At 36.4% G+C, this 5,550-nt stretch overlaps 2 pseudogenes; both read right to left on the minus strand.

Moving 5' to 3' along the window:
- Positions 1–816: 816 nt before the first annotated feature.
- Positions 817–2,190, minus strand: LOC145168877 (fatty acid elongase 3-like pseudogene; annotated as a pseudogene).
- A 1,800-nt stretch (positions 2,191–3,990) lies between these two features.
- Positions 3,991–4,567, minus strand: LOC145106001 (fatty acid elongase 3-like pseudogene; annotated as a pseudogene).
- Between the last annotated feature and the right edge of the window lie 983 nt (positions 4,568–5,550).

A 5,550-nucleotide genomic window follows, 5' to 3' on the forward strand; every position in this document is an offset into this window, starting at 1 on the left:
GCTTTACAAAAACTACGTCATTTTCCAATTCATCAAGTTCCCAAAGAGTAGCATTGTAGAGAAGATTAATTTGACGGCTTTTGAGTGGTTGGCTAATAGGAACAAGAGGATTAAGGTTTCCAAGTTACTTTGGCTACAAACCCTTTATGTTTATTTCTATGTAATTTGTTTTAATCTAGCTCTCTGCTAGTGTGTTTTATAAAATCATTAAGCTATTAAAAAAACATTTTCAAATCTTTTTTCGTCCATCTTTTCCATATATAATTTTTTTTATCGAAATTTTATTTTTATACTTTTGTGGTCCACTTGATATGATATAATCGTCATCGTCATATATGTAGACTGTTGACATTTGTAATCACATTCAATATACGAATTGCAAAAAGGTTGCTCCCCGCGTTAAAGTTACGTTTTGGTCCCTTATATATATTTTTTATAGTTTTCATTTTTATTAATTTCAAACGAATTTTTCGCTGCATAAGCAGGATGAGTTATAAAGTAGTTATTATTAAATTATAATCTAATTTTATATTTGTCCTATGTAGTTATGTCAAACTTTTTGCTAAATATTTAACCATTCAATTTTTATTTTTTGTGCCAAGGTTTTCAAATTTTGTAACTCTTTAACTATTTACCGATTCGAGAATCCATCATGCATGATTAAATATAACGATGGAATCGGATGAAATACCTACTTAACATAGAAAAGAAATACAAAAAAATAAACGTAACAATATCGAAATGCCATGTTGGTATAAAATGGAATAAAAGTTAGAATCCATTATAGAAATTAAATAAGAAAGCTGTATGCCATAATTATTGTTACAAAATAATATTAGTAAATCAACATTGTCATGCTCTTAGTTTGACGTAAAAAAAGATGCAAACAATAAATTAAGTTCCTACCTGTCAACTATACAAATTACAAAAGATTAATTTTTCCACGTGTGTCATCATATAATAATCTATACATTAATAAATCATACAAATGTTAGATCATACGGGTCGAATTAAACCACGCTAATTAGCAATCGGGTAAACTGGGTCAGCTCCAATTTCAAGAAACCGATCCTTGAATTGAAAGCGTTTGAATTGATCGTGGTTAATTAGTTTATTCATGTTTACCATTAGTGGCCGATGATTCCAGAGCTTTCCTACGAATCCAACGCATTTTGACGAAGGAATTCAAGAACATGAATAGGAATGCACCATTGAGGATGGAATTGAAAACCCACGCCCCAATTCCATTGCACCCACCTTTCCATACTTGCAAGAACAAAACCCCACAATGGCAAATCAAATTCAAACCCAACAAGATTATCTGAATGTTGGCCACCAGTGGAAACGACGCCGTTGGTAATCCTAATTCCGTCCATAACCTGTACCCGTAAACAATGGAATACGTGAATGTGGTGAAGACGATTTCCAGTACTTGAAACGATTGTGAGAATTCCAGCCATAGGAACGACATAACCATTGGAATGGAATTAGTGAAGAGTTGGAATAAAGAGAGTCTACGACGTCGTAAGATGGTGAAGAACGTCCGGATCACGTGAAGGTAACGTGACAGGTAGAAGACGTATGACCAGAAGAATACGCGCCCTGATGGGCGCGTGCCGAGTGGGAAGCAAAGAAGCCATTGGAGTGGGGTTTTTGAGCGGCCCCAGAGCCACCGCGTGTCTCGGATCTCGGCGGCGGCGGAGGTCAATGTACCGACGAGTATGGTAGCGGAGATGATTGACATGGCCAGGCTGTGGAGAGCAGGGATGGGGCCGAGGGGTACTGGGCGGGTGCGGTGGCGGAAGAGGAGGAGAAGGAGGTGGAGGACGACGGAGACTGCGAAGTAGACGGCGATGGAGGAGAAGAGGAAGACCCATGTGGCTCCCCAAGACTGGGCGTGGCTCCAACGGAATCCGACCACCGTGGGGTGCTCCGATAGAAGGTATAACAAGAAGGATGATGTTGATGGGTTAGATTGCATTTTTACGACGGAGAATTTGGGGAAGATGAAAATGGACAAATGAGAATTTTATATACAGGTGGGTAATCGCATTGAAGTTGATTGGGTCTTGGTAATCGTGGAAAAGGGTGTTTGACTTTTTGAATATGAATTCATAGGGTGAATATGAATTGAATCAGCCATGGCATGCTGATGTTTAAGCTTACTTCATTATGGAATGTTCTTCTGTGTTTCTTCTTCTTCTTTTAGCAGCCCTTTCACGAAATTTGATTCTGTTAAATAGTAATGTTTCTCTTTTAAAAGTAAATTACAGGATTCCGAACTAGTAATTATGGTTTGGTTAAATCATTCTTTTGATATGATTTTATTGTCTTTTGTGTCTATGATAGAGGAGAAAAATATATTGTCGTCACACCTAGGGGTTTGTTTTGCGACCTAGTAAGAGATAATGTCTAACTCGGTCGGATTTTTTGCAAAAATTTTATCTTTTATTTTGTTAGCAGCCTTTTACTAGGTAATTTTTAAAAAATAGTTAACCTAGGACTATTTGCCCCTTTGTGCCCTCAAGTCTCTTCTTACTTTACATCTCCAGCTTCCAACGCCCCTATCTACTTATGCCTCTAGTCGATCCAGCCACTCGAGCTTCATCCACCGAACGTCGATGTCTAGCGATTCGCCAATTTCCATTGCCGACATCCGACGACTTCCATAGTCGCCGTAGGTAGCAACACCGTCAGAGGAGGTTCGCCGAGCACCATCAGAGCAGGTTCGCCGACCACAGTAGTTTTGTTGATCATCAACTTCTTTTGCCATTCCTCCGTTATCGTCTGACGACGTACTCAAACATTATTTCTTCTCTTAAGAAAAACAAAACAAAAAACAAAATGAAATATGAATGTTGAAATCTTTTCTACTTGTTGCATATTTTCCTGCTATCTTGCTTAAATTAGATAGATATACAAATACATAAACTAGAAACTGAAACTAGATACATATATAATCTTGGTTTTTTTTCCTAATTTCTCTAATAGCATGATTGTTGCTTTTTTATATGTGGTAGATAATACCTGAATTTATGAACTTTGTATGTTATTATGAACTTATATGTTGAATTTTGTTTTATTTTCTGAAATTGTAGGAGATTGTGTTAGAAATAGTGTTCACAACAATTTGTAATAATATTAATAATGGTAAAAGGTCTTTTTGGGTTACACAATAACAAAATTAATCAATTAATGACATAAAAGAATTATAAAGATCTAGTTTGTTAATTAATTGAATATATAATTAGTTAATGAAAACTTGTAGATTACCATAGGCTTATGTTTAAAGATTTGAAAGTCAAATCTTTCATATAATTAATTGCCTTATAGATAATTACTAGATAATAAAGTTATTATCTAATAAGGAACACAAATCCCACCTTATCATTCCAAGTGGAAAAACCCTCTAGAAATCCACATCCCTCTTCTCTCTCTAAATCTCGAAGAAGCCCGAAGAGCACAACACACCTCAAGAACATATCAGTTTCTATTTGTTGGTTTGATTCCAAAAGTGGTTGGATTGCTATTCTGACTTCTTTGGTGTTGGATCTATATGCTCAAGAATATTTTTAGAATGATATTGCTTATAACATATGATCGTACAGAATCACACATTTATCAAGTAGTCACTTATTGAATATTTATTATAATTTGATTATTAATAAATATTATTAGTTCTTATATTTAATTGGGAATTATTATTTTATGAAAATAATATTTCAAGAGATATTAACTAAGTATTAACTCAAATGGTGTGATTTAATAAGTTATGTACATGATTTTGGACATTTACATGTTCACTACATAAATACATGTTAATATAAGTATATGAGATGAAGTGTAAAACACGTCATCCCCTCTCATATCTCCTATGCGGCCGAACCCATCAAGAAATGGGTTGTGGTTGCTTATTTGGCTATCTCTTACACATATCATGCATCTTTGATGTCATGCCTTTGACCTTTGTGAAGCTATGACTCTTAGATCTTATGTGTAGTCGTAAACAATAGAATACATGAATGTGGTGAACACGATTTCCAGTACTTGAAACGATTGTGATAATTCCAGCCATATAAACGATATAATCATTGAATGTATTAGTAAAGAGTTGGAATAATTAGAGTCTACGACGTCGTAAGATAGTGAAGAACGTTTGGATCATGTGAAGGTAACGTGACAGGTAGAAGACGTATGACTAGAAGAATATGCACCCTGATCAGCGCATGCCGAGTGGGAAACAAAGAAGCCATTGGAGTAGGGTTTTTGAGCTGCCCCAGAACCACATCGTGTCTCGGATCTCGGTGGCGGCGGAGGTCAATGTACCGGCGAGTATGGTAGCGGAGATGATTGACATGGCGAGGCTGTGGAGAGAAGGGATGAGGTCGAGGGGTACTGGGCGGATGCGGTGGCGGAAGAGGAGGATGAAGAGGTGGAGGACGACGAAGACTGTGAAGTAGACGGCGATGGAGGAGATGAGGAAGACCCATGTGGCTCCCCAAGGTTGGGCGTGGCTCCAACGAAATCCGACCACCGTAGGGTGTTTCGATAGAAGGTATAACGAGAAGGGTGATGTTTATGGGTTAGACTGCATTTTTACGATGGAGAATTTGGGGAAGATGAAAATGGACAAATGACAATTTTATATACAGGGGGTAATCGCATTGCATTTGATTGGGTCTTGGTAATCGTGGAAAAGGGTGTTTGACTTTATGAATATGAATTCGTAGGGTGAATATGAATTTAATCAGCAATGACATGCTGATGTTTAAGCTTACTTCATTATGGAATGTTCTTTTGTGTTTCTTCTTCTTCTTTTAGCAGCCCTTCCACAAAATTTGATTCTGGTAAATTTGTAAGGTTTCTCGTTTTAAAAAAAAAATTATAGGATTCTGATCTGAACTGGTATTATGGTTTGTGGTGGGATGTCAGGTCCACCAAGAAAATTACACCCTTTGTTTTCAAATAAAACATAATATAATGGTAAAAAGGGGTATCAATCCTCGGGGAAATTGTTGTATTCAATCACCAATGCAATCCAATAGAACTAGTGTAATAAAACTAACTAACTACAATTAAACTAAATGGGAGGGGGTGTGATTGCTTGAAAACTAAAACACTTGAATAACTAAAAAGCTTGCAATTAAGCAAGATGGTGAGATGCTCAAATATTGGAGATAATTGGTCAACCAAGGCAATTCAACACAATGAACATTTGTGTGTTTATCATTAGGATTCAATATGAAGCTTATCATTCATCCCAAATTTGTTATAGCAGTCATGAAGCATGATATGCTAAAATTCCTCATAGGTAGTATGGAGGTTGGGGAAGCCCACAACACCTTCTTAATCAAAATCAAGGATTCCATTGAAGCAATTGAACCCAAGAAAGTTAATTAGCCTTAAGAATGAAGGAATCCCGAATTCCTAGAGGATGTCAATGCTTACACATCCATAAAGGAGTCATGATTCATAAGCTAGAGATGATTTCTACCATCATAAAGCCATTGTTCTAAGTAAATTCAATGATTCAATGCAAAACCAATTAAA

The sequence above is a fragment of the Lactuca virosa genome, chromosome 4, assembly GCF_052849685.1.
Source record: "Lactuca virosa cultivar CGN04683 chromosome 4, Lactuca_virosa_CGN04683_v6, whole genome shotgun sequence".
In the NCBI taxonomy this organism is placed as follows: domain Eukaryota; kingdom Viridiplantae; phylum Streptophyta; class Magnoliopsida; order Asterales; family Asteraceae; genus Lactuca; species Lactuca virosa.